Source organism: Hyperoodon ampullatus, assembly GCF_949752795.1.
Source record: "Hyperoodon ampullatus genome assembly, chromosome: 17".
NCBI classification, from domain to species: Eukaryota; Metazoa; Chordata; class Mammalia; order Artiodactyla; family Ziphiidae; genus Hyperoodon; species Hyperoodon ampullatus.
The window spans coordinates 21,364,363-21,382,503 of NC_136930.1; the positions used below are offsets into that span (position 1 = coordinate 21,364,363).

An 18,141-nucleotide genomic window follows, 5' to 3' on the forward strand; every position below is an offset into this window, starting at 1 on the left:
TGTTTCTTAAGGTAGGATTGTATTGCTATAAACTTCCCTCTTAGAACTGCTTTTGCTGCGTCCCATAGGTTTTGGGTCGTCATGTCTCCATTGTCATTTGTTTCTAGGTATTTTTTAACTTCCTTTCTGATTTCTTCAGTGATCACTTCGTTATTAAGTAGTGTATTGTTTAGCCTCCATGTGTTTGTATTTTTTACAGCTCTTTTCCTGTAATTGATATCTTGTCTCATAGCATTGTGGTCAGAAAAGATACTTGATACAATTTCAATTTTTTTAAATTTACCAAGGCTTGATTTGTGACCCAAGATATGATCTATCCTGGAGAATGTTCCATGAGCACTTGGGAAAAATGTGTATTCTGTTGTTTTTGGATGGAATGTCCTATAAATATCAATTAAGTCCATCTTGTTTAGTGTATCATTTAAAGCTTGTGTTTCCTTATTTATTTTCATTTTGGATGATCTGTCCATTGGTGAAAGTGGGGTGTTAAAGTCCCCTACTATGATTGTGTTACTGTTGATTTCTCCTTTTATGGCTGTTAGTATTTGCCTTATGTATTAAGGTGCTCCTATGTTGGGTGCATAAATATTTACAATTGTTATATCTTCTTCTTGGATCGATCCCTTGATCATTATGTAGTGTCCTTCTTTGTCTCTTCCAGTAGTCTTTATTTTAAAGTCTATTTTGTCTGATATGAGAATTGCTATTCCAGCTTTCTTTTGGTTTCCATTGCATGGAATATCTTTTTCCATCCCCTTACTTTCAGTCTGTATGTGTCTCTAGGTCTGAAGTGGGTCTCTTGTAGACAGCATATATATGGGTCTCGTTTTTGTATCCATTCAGCCAATCTATGTCTTTTGGTGGGAGCATTTAGTCCGTTTACATTTAAGGTAATTATCCATATGTATGTTCCTATTCCCATTTTCTTAATTGTTTTGGGTACGTTATTGTAGGTCTTTTCCTTCTGTTGTGTTTCTTGCCTAGAGAAGTTCCTTTAGTATTTGTTGTATAGCTGGTTTGATGGTGCTGAACTCTCTCAGCTTTTGCTTGTCTGTAAAGGATTTAATTTATCCTTCAAATCTGAATGAGATCCTTGCTAGGTAGAGTAATCTTGGTTTCAGGTTTTTCTCCTTCATCACTTTAATTATGTCCTGTCACTCCCTTCTGGCTTGTAGAGTTTCTGCTGAGAGATCAGCTGTTATCCTGATGGGGATTCCCTTGTGTGTTATTTGTTGTTTTTCCCTTGCTACTTTTAATATGATTTCTTTGTGTTTAATTTTTGACAGTTTGATTAATATGTGTCTTGGCATATTTCTCCTTGTATTTATTCTGTATGGGACTCTCTGTGCCTCCTGGACTTGATTAACTATTTCCTTTCCCATATTAGGGAAGTTTTCAACTATAATCTCTTCAAATATTTTCTCAGTCCCTTTCTTTTTCTCCTCTTCTTCTGGAACCCCTATAATTCGAGTGTTTGTGTGTTTAATATTGTCCTAGAAGTCTCTGAGACTGTTCTCTGTTGTTTTCATTCTTTTTTTCTTTATTTTGCTCTGCCTCAGTTATTTCCACTATTTTATCTTCCGTTTATTATCCGTTCTTCTGACTCAGTTATTCTGCTATTGATCCCATCTAGAGTATTTTTCATTTCATTTATTGTGTTTTTAATCAATGCTTGATTCATCTTTAGTTCTTCTAAGTCCTTGTTAACTGTTTCTTGCATTTTGTCTATTCTATTTCCAAGATTTTGGATCTTGGAAATAGAATCTTGGATCAGCTTTACTATCATTATTCTGAATTCTTTTTCAGGTAGACTGCTTATTACCTCTTCATTTGTTAGGTCTGGTGGGTTTTTATCTTGCTCCTTCTCCTGCTGTGTGTTTTTCTGTCTTCTCATTTTGCTTATGTTACTTTGTTTGGGGTCTCCTTTTTGCAGGCTGCAGATTCGTAATTCCCATTGTTTTTGGTGTCTGTCCCCAGTGGCTAAGGTTGGTTTAGTGGGTTGTGTAGGCTTCCTGGTGGAGGGGACTTGTGCCTTTGTTCTGGTGGATGAGGCTGGATCTTGTCTTTCTGGTGGGCAGGTCCACGTCTGGTGGTGTGTTTTGGGGTGTCTGTGGACTGTTTATGATTTTAGGCAGCCTCTCTGCTAATGGGTGGCGTTGTGTTCCTGTCTTGCTAGTTGTTTGGCATAGGGTGTCCACTGTAGCTTGCTGGTCGTTGAGTGAAGCTGGGTGCTGGTGTTGAGATGGAGATCTCTGGGAGATTTTCACCGTTTGATATTATGTGGAGCTGGGAGTTCTCTTGTGGACCAGTGTCCTGAAGTTGGCTCTCCCACCTCAGAGGCACAGCACTGACTCCTGGCTCCTCAATTTGGGGTGATTTGTTGTCTATTCATGTATTCCACAGATGCAGGGTACATCAAGTTGATTGTGGAGCTTTAATCCGCTGCTTCTGAGGCTGCTGGGAGAGATTTCCCTTTCTCTTCCTGTTCTCACAGCTCCCGGGTCTCAGCTTTGGATTTGGCCCTGCCTCTGCGTGTAGGTCGCCTGAGGGTGTCTGTTCTTCACTCAGACAGGACAGGGTTAAAGGAGCAGCCGCTTCGGGGACTCTGGCTCACTCAGGCCAGGGGTGGGGAGGGAGGGGCACGGAGTGCGGGGCGAGCCTGTAGCGGCAGAGGCCGGCTTGACGGTGCACCAGCCCAAGGCGCTCCGTGCGTTCTCCCAGGGAAGCCGTCCCTGGATTCTGTGACCCCGGCAGTGACAGGCTGCACAGGATCCCGGAATGGTGGCGTGGACAGTGACCTGCGCTTGCACACAGGCCTCTTGGCGGCGGCAGCAGCAGCCCCAGCGTCCCACGCCCGTCTCTGGGCTCCGCGCTTTCAGCCGCGGCTCGCGCCCGTCTGTGGAGCTCCTTTAAGCAGCGCTCTTAATCCCCTCTCCTCGCGCACCAGGAAACCAAGAGGAAAGAAAAAGTCTTCCCTGTTTGGCAACTCCAGAGTTTTCCCGGACTCCCCCCCGTCTAGCTGTGGCGCATTAGCCCCCTTCAGGCTGAGTTCTCGCTGCCAGCCCCAGTCCTCTCCTGCGCTCTGACCGAAGCCCGAGCCTCAGCTTCCAGCGCCGCCTGCCCCGGCGCTCGAGCAGACAAGCCTCTCGCGCTGGTGAGTGCCGGTCGGCACCGATCCTCTGTGCGGGAATCTCTCCGCTTTGCCCTACCCAGGTACGTGGGGAGTTTCTTGCCTTTTTAGAGGCCTGAGGTCTTCTGCCAGTGTTCAGTAGGTGTTCTGTAGGAGTTGTTCCACGTGTAGCTGTATTTCTGGTGTATCTGTGGGGAGGAAGGTGATCTCCGTATCTTACTCTTCCGCCATCTTCCCCGGAAGTAAGGTTAAAAAATTTAAAGAGCAATACCTAAGTACATTGTTTTATTTCATGACTTTCACTTGATGATTTTTTTTAAAAAAGGGTTTATTTGAGAATTACTTACACCACACTATTGAATGTATCATATGCCATTTACCAAGCATCTCACTTAAGTAAACATACATTTTGCAATTAAATCTAGAGTTTCAATTATAGAATACTACCTGTATTATATAGATCTGGTATTATATGTCAACTCCTTACCAGTAAAAACAAGGTGAATTCTTAGCGATGTCTAAAGAAACAGTTACTGTTCTGTTTGTAGTCATTTCCCTTCTTCCATTTTCCTATTTCTGTTACAGATATTCAATATGAAATATCAATCTTCATATGAATGATCATTTTCTTGTACTCTTGTATCCATGCTTTCATATTAATGCAGGAAATTTTTAGTCCAGCTATAATTACTTTAACGCAATTCTATTTCTATTACTATAGCTTTGCCATCCCTGGACTACATTTGTGCATATTTTACATGATATACTTTCTGGCCTCATTGAAAGGGTAGATGTTTATCATAAAATTTTACGATTTCTGTAGAGTATGATTAATCAACCTAAGCTGAGCAGCTACCACACGCACACACACACACACACACACACACACAAAGGTACTATTATTATAGAAATTCTCCTCCTACCCTTTCTCATAAGTCAAAATTATGTAAAACAATATTGATTGTCATGCAGTGAGTGCCCAATTCTTTCCTAGTAAACTAAGTTCCCAGCTTTAGGCAGACCTCTATGTAGTGAAGAGGGCAGGAGACCTGGCAGTCAGTGGATGACAGATGCCTGGGCCAAATCACCCTGACAACTCCTCTCCATAATAAATCTGAGAAGCTAATCTCTGCTAAATTGTTAATGGCTGCTAATCAGATACTGGATACATGGTTACCACTCTTGATAGTATATTTGCATTTAAATGAGTCCTTTCTGGAAGGACTCCTTAACCCAAAGGAGTGATTCTAATGCTGACAGCTTCAGGCACCCAGGGCCTCTGGCTCAGGTTTTCATATTGTCCTTTGTGGAGACCCATGATATCATGAGGCCATTTGATCTCTAATTCCAGAATATCGGAAAGGAATTACTGCAGACCTCAAAGTCATGATCCGAAGATTGTTTTTTAAAAAGGGGCTGTTCAATGAAAAGTCATAGATTAAAAAACTGAACTATTTCACCTCACCCTAGCCACTATTCATTAAATTAAATTATCTGGCATACTGGTGTATGTCAGGTTCCAAGCAGATAGATTCAAACTGTACATGTTGATGTAAGACATTTCTCATTTCATTTCTTTTCTTTCTCTTCCCCCTATGTCTCTCGCCAAGGTATAGTATCTGAAGCAGTTAATTCCTGCTATTTAATATCTTTAATTTTTGTTTTTTCCTAAGCACCATCAACACTGATTGTCTTCTATGAGTAAAAAGCACCTGGCAAGAGTAATTTCATGGATGAAGGAGCCTGAATTATCATGAGAAACTATCTATACCTCCAGTGAGTCTGGCTTCACGGAGTGAAAACTATACAAGGAAGGACAATCCAATATGTTATGTAACTGTCCCAAATCGCCACACTTAATCCCCACTGTCTCAAACAAATTGAAAGAAAAGATTAAACATCTACTTTCACTCTTAAGGACAAGCCTGTGTAATAGCCATTGTTCTCCTTATTTCAAAAATGAGACAAAGTCAGGCTGTGAATGGAAGGATCCAATCCTCAGTCTGCTCAACTACAAAACCCCTGACCTTCAGGGTCATCTTTGTCTTCTTCTCATCCTCCGTCAACCTTATATGGACCTTTACTTCCAACACTGATACCTAGCAAATCCTTCCACTACATTATAAATTATTAACCATAAGGTTTAGCATGCTCTCTCTTCCAAGGTATTTAGAACTTTAAAGGAGAAAGAAGCCTGCTCAAGTGGACAAAGCTAACACTTATCAAGCATGAGCTCCCAACATTTGCACCAGACAATTTCACATCATCTCATTATAAACTGACAATAATCTTTGTGAGGTTGAGATCCTAACCTTCTTTTTACTGTGGATCCCTTTGACAATATGGAGTAGCCCATTTAAATAGTCTTAAAATAACACTTTTAAATTCATAAAATATAATACATAGAATCTCAAAAGAAACTAGTTACTATGTTTTAAATGCAGTCATTAGAATATTTTAAAAACCAAATTTGTGATATAGAAACGAATGGGTATTTAAACTCATTAAATAACAAGATATAACAGAGACTCTATTAACTACTATACTTAAAAATAGTGATGTTGGGGTGATGGGTTAACAATTCTGATACATGTGTACTGAAATTGAACAATTAAATAAATAGATGGTGGATGGTGGTAGCCACATTTCTCAATATTGAAGTATGAATTTACAGATAAACAAGAGGAGGAAGCTAAAATAATATCAGCGTTAATGGATTATAGTTGCAGACATCAGTATACACTCAGCTCAATATAGATATAGATAGTCATATATAGAAATATTTACTGATATGTGTATATACATGGGTTAGTATACATATATATTTCTTTGTTCTCTCAGTTAAGAGAGCCTAATCATATAATACCCCATTAGCAACAGCACATCTAGAGCCCAGATCTTGGTTTCTATTACTACTCTCCAATAAAAGGAATCAGGGTCCCTCAGAGAAATGACTGATTCTAGGACTGGGACAGGAAATACACAAAATGAGCCTGGAGCATCTTGTGGTACCAGAAAGTCAGGAAGTGTTAAACACACACATAAACATGCATGCTAAACACATATACACACAGATACACACAGATACACACACACACACAAACTCACACACCCCAAAGGGAGTATGTCAAAGAAGCACAGGCGCCAAAAGCAAAAGCTCCCAATGGCCAAAGCTGGAACAATTCAAACTACAAAATAAAGTAGTATTGGATTATAACCCAAAGGATAAAATAGATATCCATGAGTCTATACTGATATAAATAAATATCAATAATTGAATAAATTAATGTTTAGGGGAAAATAGACAAATCTGTGTGGAAGAATTCCAAATACTTTAGGTACAGACTCTGTCCTCAAGGACATGGAGCATAACTCTCCACTCTTTGGGTTTGTGCTTCACATAGTGACTTCCTTCCAGCAAGTGTAGTGCGGGAGGGGTGGAGGAGTAACTTTACTGTGGAGAAATCTGAGACACTACCTCAGCCAGGTTATCAAGGTCAACACCAACAGTCAAATCACATTGATAGCATGTACCCTTGATATGATGTTATAAAAAAGGCACTTTATCTGGTTGTCCTCCCAATAAACCATAATCCCAGTCTTACCATGAGAAAAGCATTGGAGAGATTACATTAGTGAGGTATGCTACAAAACACTTGATCACTGCTCCTCAAAACTGTCAAGGTTGGGGTTTCCCTGGTGGCGCAGTGGTTGAGAGACCGCCTGCCAATGCAGGGGACATGGGTTCGAGCCCTGGCCTGGGAAGATCCCACATGCCAGGGAGCAACTAAGCCCGTGCGCCACAACTACTGAGCCTGCGCTCTAGAGCCCGTGAGCCACAACTACTGAGCCCATGTGCTGCAAGTACGTAGGCCCACGCACCTACAGCCCATGCTCCACAACGAGAGAGGCCACTGCAATGAGAGGCCTGCGCACTGCAACGAAGAGTAGCCCCCGCTCTCCGCAACTAGAGAAAGCCCGCGAGCAGCAACGAACAACCAACACGGCCAAAAATAAATAAATTTAAAAAAAAAATTGTCAAGGTTATCAAAAACAAGAAAAGCCTGAGAAACTACCACAACCCAGAGGAGCCTAAGGGGACTTGATAACTAAATGTAATATGGTGTCCTGGATGGAAGCCTGAAACAATTAAGGACACTAGGCAAAAGCCAAGGAAATCTGAATAACGTACAGACTCTGGTTAATATTATTGTATTAATATTGACTCATTAATTGTAAAAAAGGTACCACACTAGTGTATGGTGTCAATAATAGAGGAAATTGGGAATGAGATATATAAGAACTCTGTATTATCCCCTTAATTTTTCTGTATATCTAAAACCATTCTAAAATATATATAGTCTATTAGATAAAACAAAAAAGGTAATGATGATTTGATTGTAACATCAGAGTAGTGATACTTTGAGATATCTATAAAAACTGCCGTAGGAAATTGTCTGTGACATCTGCTGGTGATATAGTCACAGGTACTCCTAATATTATTGTGGTTTGTTGTCTGCATTTAGATTTAAAGGAAATGCTAAATACTAAATTCCAGTTAGAGGTTAGTGAAATTAAAGATGTAATATTCCCATCCAGATTCCACATACACTTTGATACATATTAAGAATCCCCTGCTCTTTGGTGAGGTCTACTTTTATGAAAGTGAAACTCAGAGAGATGAATTAGGTTGTCCCAGCTTTTAAAAAGCCCGCATTCTAGGGTCAAGAATTCTTACTGAGCCTTGTTGAAACTGTTTGCTAACACTACCTCCTAATTTTGGAACTGCTAAACAGAGAGTTGGGAACTCTTCCTAGATTAAAAGTACTGCCTTGGCCTTGTGCAATTATACTGTTTAGGTTGCTGGACAAATCCAAGGATAAAACTGGCCTGGACCTAGTGATGGGCAATTCCAAAAGCAAGCTGAATGTGAGAAGTTCACTCACAGAGAACTCTAGTGTCAAAGAGCCTCTCTACTTGGGGATGGCTCAACACTGGGAAAATAAACCCTGGTTCAGCTGTAAAGAGAGCACATCCTTGGCCTTTTTTCCCCCTTAAGTCCGGAAACTGATGATCTGGTCAACTTAGGAGAGGGAGGGAGGGAAGGAGGGAGGGAGGAAGATGAGAGAGAGAGAGAAACCTGTTAATAGCTGGTGCCGATTTAAAGAGAGAAGGAAAGGGCTTATTATATACGTATATGCTAATATTATTCCTAAAGCCAATTCTGATAAATCCTTCGGGAAAGAAAGAGATGCAGCCATCTGTTCATGTGGCTTCAGCTTCTTTGTTTCCAAATGTTACAGCTGTCACCAGACCAGCCATTCCACTTGGGGCGGGGTCAGGGGGTTAGAGGGGGAACATCTGTCCACTAAGGACACCACTAAACAGCAACAAAATCTTGGGGCGACCCCTCTCTCTTTCCTCGAGTGCTTTCGCTAGCCGGTCCTACTTCCCCACTCCTTTGGGAGTTTTCTGTTCCATTACGTAGGCAAGAGGGCGAGAGGACCCAGCTTTCATAACTGTGAGTGGTTTGGCTGGGTGTGTACGTGCGAGTAACTGTGTGTGTGTGTGTATGTGTGTGTGTTGGGGGAAAGTGGAGCTTGCTACAAGGGGCTTAGAAAAACTAGTCGCCAATTTAAAATATTTTCGGAGTGTTTGAATGATATCTTAAAAGCTAAGCCCACTCTCAAATTCAGCGAAATGAACAATACAGATAAGGAAGATGAAGAGGGTGGAAAACCCACACAGCGGAATGGAGCTGTCCATGCCGCGGGAGTGACAGGGGAGCGCTCAGAGGAAAGGCGCTCTGCAGAGAAAGTCACTCTGGCTCTTCTCTCTCGGTCCACCAGCCGGCGACGCTTCTTCTGTAAAAGCATTCCTAGAAAATAACCCTACAACCGGGAAGGGTAGCGATCGTTGAGCGCAGTTTCCAGGATCCGGTCCCCGCAGCCGGGAGAGGTCCCTCTCCCCCCGCGGCTGGCGCGGAATGTGGCGATCCGGCCCGGCGCGGGGGATGACTTCATGCGGCCGGAGCTCGGCGGCGGGAGCAGCTGCTGCAGCTGGCAGGTGGGGTGGGGGCCGGCCGAGCTGACCACGCACAGACCCGGCGCGGCGGCACTGCGGCCCCGGGGCAGCCGGCGCCGGGGACATGCGCTGATTCGATCCCTCCGGAGAAGGTAAGCAGCCCGGCTATTCTTAGCCTCGGCCACACTGCGCGGTGCTTTCTGCTTGGTTAGTAATGGGGTTTGTAATACAGAGGGAAGAAGGGGAATATCCCTGCCGCCTTCTGCAATGGGAAAAGGAGCAACAACTGGAATTGAAATGTTAATCAGCCAAGTGCTTGAGATTATTGGAGGAGCGGTGTTACTGGGCAAACAAAGAAGGCGGTCAACCTCTGTAATCTTAAAATAATCAACCATTGCTGTGCCACACTCGCTTAGATATTGAAGAGGATTCAGAATGTAAAATAATTTGAGTTGCACTTTTACGTTGCTACCTGCAACCTTCGCTTGGTTAATTTCTGCTTTGCGAGCAGCAGGTTCTTGTCAGCAGCCTGGAGAAGTAATCTGAAACCTTCTCTCTCCTTTTGCCTTCCTCAGTCTTCTCCCTTTCCAGTTATCAGAATGGGTCTGCACATTGCAACGTCAAACACCCACTTCAATACTGAACCTTTAGAAAGAATCTCAAATTAGAGGAGAAACTTACCTCCTGGAGTTCAGCTTGGGTTGAGCAGCACTTGTCCCCACTTCTCCCTTCATCTACCATCTTCTCTTGTCAATCATTTCATTGATCCACCCCCCCGCCCCCGGGGATGCTGTGCCCATTAACAAGCCAGCTCTTGTCAGCTCCTGTCCAACACCTCTGTTCCGTGACTGATTTTTCAAGGACCCAGAAAGGGCATTGCCTTATACCACGTTTGGACTATTATCTGTGTCCTTCCCCAAAATGCATGGCATGAAAAAGCCTTTAAGCCCAGTACCAACATGGTTTCCGATAACTCCCTTCATTGTAGTCACTGCAGCTACCAGATGGGTTTCGAGGACAGCAGAATCTGTTGGGGTGTGAGAAAGAGGGCTATACCCACATATTTTGCTCCATGTGCATAAGAATAGGTGGAAGTAGAAATGCAAATGTCAGTCTATCCCGTTTTTCTTGAAGCTTTTTTAGTCCAGCTAGGTTGTGAGACACCTAGCTGGGTAGGGTATGGGGCAAGTCCTCCTGCAAAAGCAAGCAGTGTGTTTGTCCTAGGATTCCCCCAATAACCTCAAAAGAGTTTCCAGAGAGGTTTTTCCCACAGGCAGTCAGAAAGCCAGGGGAGGTGGCCAAGGTAAACCTCAGGTTATTTGGGCATCCTCAAGTTAGTCTCCCCTTTTAGGGGTTCTGACCTAGGATTTCCCCACAAACGCCTTGCTGCTGAGCTCAAGTGCCCATTCTTGTTGCCCACCTAGGGATGTACAGTTGAATGATATTCTGTGAAATGGTGAAGATTGCTATGGTGGGGATTGCAAATGTGCCACTTCACCAACAGAGAACAGTTGCAATAAGCCAGACTGCGTGGTGTCTATGTGCCAATATTCCATTTAAAAAGAGATTTGTTATCTTTAAATCTGAAATTAAAGAGACAGTTTGACTCAAAAGGCCATGGATTTTATTTTAACAAATTAAAATAGGAGATCAATGAAAAAGAGGGCCAGGGTTTATAGCTAACCTTCTTATCTTCTTTTTTAAATATTGCTTTTAGAACAAGATACTGGTTCTGAAAAATCATGTTACTTCTATTATATATCGTTATTGTTTTTCTGATTATATATTCTCTATTTATAAATACACTTTGGAAAGATTTCAGTTGGTTTCTTTGTCTCTATCTTCAGTATAGGAGGCAGAAGGAGTGGAGGGGTGTTGGCAAATCTCACTCCAAATGGCCCACTCAGGAACTGTTCCCCGGACCATGCAAACCTCTGGACCGAAATTTTTTTGGCTTGTTGTTATTATTATTTTTAACTGTAGTTTGGGTTTGCAATATTAAATTTTCAATAATCTAAAATTTTGACTCAGGCACACCAACTAGAAGAGAGAACAAAGAACAAGAATAGCAAAACTATTTTCCACCTTTCTTACCTAATTGTAAAATATTTAATTATATGAATAATTATTCTGAATAATAAGTGAAAAACATATTAAAATAATAATTCATTGTTAAGAAAGTAGCCCAAGGTTTATGAAATAAAGGTTAGTGCAATTGATCTTAAGTACAGTAAAAATTTCTGTAATTTTAAAAGGTGTTTTTATGTTGAGTATTAGTACATGAAAATATGCTAATGATGGTTAGAAATTGAAATGTCTGTTACTTGGTTTCTGAAGAAACTGAATTCTTTGGCAAGAAATGGGTCAGGATTAGGGGACTGGCCTCATACCTGCCAGTGATTTTATAGGTGAGATGAATGCATTAGGTTATGGATTAGGGTTGGAGAAACCTTCTGGGGAAGAAAGAAAACAAGATAGAAAATATAATTGGTTATTTTAGTGCACCTAAGAAAATTAAATTTAAGGTATTTCTGAATTTGGACTTTGTTATATTTAAACAATTTCTGAGGAAAGTTTCTAAATTCAAAGCCCTAGGTAGAAATAGTTGTATGATTTCCTAACCGAAACTGATTTATGACTCTATTTCCTTTGTTAAAAACGTTTCCTAGAGAAAGGAAAAATTAATTGCCAGGTGTTAAGGAGGAGTAATACCAAATAGAAGGATGTATGCTATCAGATGCTAAATGAACTGTAGGAACTTTTTTGTAGATTTGACAAGATAGAATTGAAATCAATCTGTTGCTTGCCAATCACGTAAAAAAAACAGTTAGTCTAATGGGTGGTCAGTGTTATCAGTAATTTAAGACTTAAGTACCGATTTAGGATTCAAAGTTGCCCTCTCCTTACAAAAGGCATTTTCTGGTGCTGCATTACTGCCATTAGCTACAATTGAAATAGACTTATGCTGAGATTTTGAAAAATAGAAAAAGAAACAGTAGGATTAATAAGACTTTGCCTGCACTGAGAATGGGTAGAAAAAGTGCTATTTTGAAAGTTATCAATGGCCTCTTAATTGCCAGATTTCTGCGCTGTTTCAACCTGTTCTTTATGTCTTTATTTTTAAGTTCTCTTCTAAGTTATTTTTTTTTAATTTTACTGCTTAGTGTTTTATTCACTAAAATAGCATTTTTAATTGAAGTATAGTTGATGTGTAATATTATATGTTACAAGTGTAAAATATAGTGACTCACAATTTTTAAAGGTTATACTCCACTTATAGTTATTATAAAATATTGGCTATATTTTCTGTGCTATACAATATATCCTTATAGCTCATTTTATAATAATAGTTTGTACCTCCTAATCTCCTATCCCTATATTGTTCTTTTTTTAAAATTAAATAATTGTGTTCAAAAATATTATTAATAAGTAATATATAAAGAGATATCTCTTTAGCTAGTTTCTCACTAATCCCCTTAAATTACCTCATGACCAGCCTAGAAAAAGTGATATTTAGTTCTAGTTTGTGCCTCATGGTATCACGACTATATGTCTTCATTTGTCCCTTTCACTCAACCTGCTACACGTTGAAACCTTGCTCACATCATACATTGTCTCTTCCATGAACCCTTCCCCATACCCACCTTCCTTCTCATTTCAGATGTGTTTCTCCCTTGTCTGAATCCCTATGGCACTTTCTATTTTGGTCTATCCTTTAGTTTGAACATGATTTGCTGTTCTAAAATAACCCTAGAGAGCAGAGTCTTTGACTAACAACTTTTTATTACCTGCAACTCATAATACAGTGCCTAGCTCTGTATATGCAAAGTAGATGTTCAGCAATTTGATTTTAGTGAAGAAATTAGCTAGTATTTTCCAGGGGTGTATATCCACCTACTCTAGTATCCAAGTTAGGCTCTAAATACTGTGTGCAATACATTTTAGTTTAAAATCCCTATATAATAATATAGTGAAAGTACATTCAGTTATATTCAACAAAAGTTACTGTGAGCTTACATGCCCTTAAGTGGATATTGGCTCATCCGTATCAAAAAGCATAGTAAGCATTACCAAACAAAACTTTAAAGAAGACATTGTACCAGCTTTCAGTATGCTTTCATTCTACCGAAAACAAGTAAGCAGGGGAAGATGTCTTGCATAAATAAGTACTAGTTTTAAAGCACTCTGCTATGTACTTTGATCTATGGTATATAATTTCATCCTTCTACTATATGCTAATTTTACACTGAGACTCAGAGGTCTCACCTAAATGGCAGAGATTCTTTCCACATTAACATGCTGTTCTTTGAAGTGTTAACGAGTGAAGGAAAACTATAAAAACATAATCAGAGGAGTTTAAAATTGTTTTGTGATTAGGCTTTCCAGTGCTTTTTAAACTTTTGGGTCTTAACATCCCCTTTAATAATTCAATAAAGGCTATGCATCCACTCCCCAAGTACATACACAGCACACACACATAGAATTTTGCCTGTAATTGCAGGTGTTTACGGACCTGATAAAGCCCTCCTTTGCAAATGCTTTAAGGACATCTACACTGGGCTCAGTTTTTCTTTTTGCTTGTTCTATGCTTAATATTTATTTTTGTACCTATTAAAATTAAACAAATTGTTATCTGTTATAGACTGAGATATAAACCTAAGCAGCTTCGTACTTTACAACTTTTCTTTTTGCATTTTTGTATTCTGTCCTTCTCTCTCACACAAACATACACATTTATATAAATGAGATCAAATAATACTTTTTTGTGAAGAGAATGCTTAGAATTTATTCTTAACGATTTTTCTATATACCACACATCAGTGTTAGCTATAGTCATCATGTTGTACATTATGTCCATAGTATGTATTTATCTTACAATTGGAAGCTTGTACCTTTGACCATCTTCCTCCAATTTCCCCTCCCCGGACCCTCTGTCTCCTGTAACCACAGGTCTGATCTCTTTTTCTATGATTGTTTTCTTTTTTTTTTTTTTTTTAGGTTCCACATATAAGTGAGATTATATAGTGTTTGTCTTTCTTTCTCTGACTTATTTAACTTAGCATAAAGCCTTCAAGGTCCATTTCTGTTGTCTCACATGGTAGCATTTCTTTGTTTTCTTATAGATGAATAATATTTCAGTGTGTGTGTGTATATACATATGATATGTATATATCTATAAATATATAAAACAACCTCTTTACCCATTTGTCCATCAATGGGCACTTAGGTTGTTTCCATGTCTTGACTATTATAAATAATGCTGCTATGAACATGGGGGTGCAGATATCTTTTTGAGTTAGTGTTTTCATTTTCTTTGGATATATTCCCAGAAGTGGAGTTGCTAGATATATGTAGTTCTAGTCTTAATTTTTGAGGACCCTTCATACTGTTTTCCATACTGGCTTTACCAATTTACAATCCCACCAACAGCACAAGGGTTCCCTTTTCTCCACATCCTCATGAGCATTTGTTATCTCTTGACTTTTTGAGGATGACTGTTCTAACAGGTGTGAGGTAATATCTCAGTGTGGTTTTAATGTGCATTTCCCTAATGACTAGTGGTATTGAGCATCTTTTCATGTACCTGTTGGCTTTTTGTGTGTCTTCTTTGGAGAAATGTCTATTCAGGTCCTTTGTTCATTTTTTAATTGGGTAATTTTTTTTTTTTTTTTTGCTATTGATCTGTATGAATTTTTAATTTATTTTGAATATTAACCCTTATCAGATATATGGTTTACAAATATTTTTCCCATTCTATAGGTTGCCTTTTCAATCATTTTGTTGATTTGTTTTTGTTTTTCTTTGCTGTGCAGAAGCTTTTTAGTTTGATGTAGTTCCATTTGTTTATATTTTATTTTGTCATTTGTGTTTTCAGTGTCAAATCCAAAAAGTCATTACCAAACCCATGTAATGAGCTTTATTCCTATGTTTTCTTCTGGCAGTTGCATAGTTTCAGGTCTTACATTTGAGTCTTTAATCCAATTCAAGTTAGTTTTGTGAGTGGTGTAAGATATTGGTCTAATTTCATTCTTTTACATGTGAATATCCAGTTATCCCAGGGTTGCCTTGTATGTAACTTCTCTCTTTTCTCTTGCTGGTCTTAAAATTCTTTCTTTGTTTTTGACGATTTAATTGCAATGTGTCTCAGTGTAACCCTATTTGAGTTCAGCCTACTTGGGCTTGTTTGGGCTTCATGGATCTGGATGTCCATTTCTCATCCTAGGTTTGGGAAGGTTTCATCCATTATTGCTTTAAATATACTTTTTTCCCCTTTCTCTCTCTCTTTTCTTCTTCTGGAATTCCCATAACATGAACATTGTTTACTTTATTGTGTCCCATAATTTCCATAGGCTTTCTTCACTCTTTTTGTTCTTTTCCTTTTTGTTCCTTTCACTGGGTAATTTCTAATGTCCTATTCTCCAGTTTGCTGATTCTTTCTTCTGCATGGTCGAATCTACCTTTGAAACTTTCTATTGAATTCTTCAGTTCAGTTATTGTATTTTTAAAATCTAGTGTTCCTGTTTTTTTGATGTTGCTATTTCCTTGTCAAACTTCTTGTCTTGTTCATGCATTGTTTTCCTAATTTCACTTAGTTGTCTGTGCTTTCTTGTAGTTCACTAAACTTCCTTAGGAGGATTATTCTGAATTCTTTGACAGTTCATAGATCTTCATTTGTTTAAAGTCAGTTATTGGAGTTTTATTACTATCCTTTGGTGGTGTCATATTTGCCTAATTTTTGTGATCCTTGATTCCTTACATTGGTATCTGCATATTTGAGTAATTGGGCTCTTCCTCCAGACTTTACTTGGTATTATATTCAGTAGTAGTAGTAGATGGAGCTATGAATTCGTTTCCTGGCAGAGAATCAGAGCCTGTATAGGACCTGGCTCTGGACAGGACCCAGAGCCTGTATAGTTCATTGTTTGGGAACCCAAATCAGGCCAGAGTGTGCACTTAATTCCCTGGTCAGGTGAGGACACTGGTTTTGCCCTGCAGATGAGGGAGGCCACAGGCTGTGCTGTCTGTTCAAGTACCACTGTATCTAGGGCTGTTTAATGGGCTGTACAGCTTCCCATGTTCTCTGGTTAGGTTCCCCAGTTGGACATGCTGAAGGCTGTATTCAGTGATGAGTAGGGCTATGAATTAGATTTCCTGCCTGGGTGCAACAGGAGAAGCAGCTCTAAAGCCAGTAAAGCTCGTTGTTGTCTTAACTTAAGCTGATCTACACCCCACGTTCTGTGGCTGAACAAGGCCACTGGCTTTGCTTTGCAGACTATCAGCTCTGCCTACCCTTCTCTAGGCTTGAGCACTGCTGGGCCACACAGTTTCTAGGAGTTGTCACCAATCCTTCTAGTCAGATGGGCCAGGAAGACACTCTCCATAGCAGATGGGATGAGGCTAGTCCCAGTTCCTTTGCCTGGGTGGGATGAGGAGGGGCCACTCAAGGCTACTCTTAATTTCTCAAACAGCCTCCTCAGTTGGGAGGAGCTGGGATCTACTCTCAGCCTTGGATATGAATTAATCTCCCTGCCTGTGCATGGTACAGGATCCCTCCACACCTGGTACTGGCTCTGCTTTGTACCAGAGCCAGTGATGAGCTCTGGCTGCCTGCTTCTTGGCTGGAGCATGACCGGGCCAAATAGCTTCCAGGAATTACTGCCAGCCCTTTTGGTCAGATGGCCAGAAGACACTCTCCACAGTGGGTGGGCTGTGACTCTGCTCTTTCCCTGGGTATGGGCAAACCAGGCTTAAGGGCCAGATGCATATCAGGTGGATCTGTACCCTGCTGAGTTCCCTGGTTGTAGTGCCCCACCAACCTGGCTCTGTAGATAAGCAAAGATGCCACTTGTGATCACCACTTGGGCACTGCAGGTATGAATTCCATCTGTCACAATCTATGTGCTGGCTATTACATGCCCCTTCCCCCATCATGACCAGTCCAACTTTGACCAGTCCAACTTTTACTGGTCAAACCCTGCAAATTCCCCTGCAATCCCAGTGGAGTAGATTAGAGCAGTGGCTCCCACAAAGAAACCCCAATGCTAGTGGTGGTGCTTGCTGTCCCCCAGTTCTCTTCTCCTACTGGAGGAACCAGAGGTTCAGGGGAGACCTCACCCATGGTGCTCCACTGGCCTGGGGGAGGGGCAATGTGGTCAACGTGTAGCTCCTTCTCTCACCCTTCTAATGCAGTCTGTCTTGGTCTCTGTGGTGCACAGGGGTGCTTCAGCCTCACCTCCATGTTCTAGGATTCTCTCAAATAGTGTCCTGTTTCCAAATAATTGTTAGTTGTTCCATCTGGGGGGGAGGCGTGGAGCCAGGAATGACCTTGGTGATGTTACCCCACTCTGGGCTTACTTTGACAATATGTGTGTCCTTTATAGCCCAGACATTTCTGGTACTTGAAATGAGGTCCTCCTTTTATTGTTCTCCCTGCTTTAGGACCTAAAATGGGAGCTCTTCATTAGCAATGGCACAAAGGCTGCTGAGATGACTAGGAAGCAAGTGCCAAGGAGAATAGTGAATCAAAGAACCTTGATTCATGGAAAAGGAATCCCAGAAGGAGCTCTAAACGTTATACATTCCAAATGATTTATTCAGGGTTTTCCAATAAAAACCATTTTTACAAATGAAACAGTTCTCAGACTTAGAGTACTATACTGCCAAGTATGTAGAAGAACATTGCCAGCAGTTGAGTGGTGTGGTCTACTTTGAAATATATTCAGTTTTCTTAGGATGGACATATGTCTACTTCAAAGTTACTATTTCTTTCTAGTAATGCTGTCTACAGTAATATATTTGCTTTTGCCAAGTTAAGAAAACAATATCCCTCCCAGGTTCTAAAACAATTACCAGCATAAAAATACATTAAAATTTTTAGCTGATACTTAAGGAAACCAGTACTAGCTAGCATTCCTACTGATGCTAGTATTCAAAGAGAGGCGTGACAAAACCATTAATCTAGAAAAACTGGGTTGGAAAGATGGAGA

The 18,141-nt window shown here is 40.4% G+C and overlaps 1 long non-coding RNA gene across 1 annotated transcript in view; it reads right to left on the bottom strand.

Moving 5' to 3' along the window:
* Positions 1-9,874, bottom strand: part of LOC307065431 — a 90,245-nt gene extending 80,371 nt beyond the window's left edge. Inside the window, exon 1 of the long non-coding RNA XR_013811333.1 lies at positions 9,836-9,874. This is a non-coding gene — a long non-coding RNA (uncharacterized lncRNA). The remainder of the gene's footprint in view (positions 1-9,835) is intronic.
* Between the last annotated feature and the right edge of the window lie 8,267 nt (positions 9,875-18,141).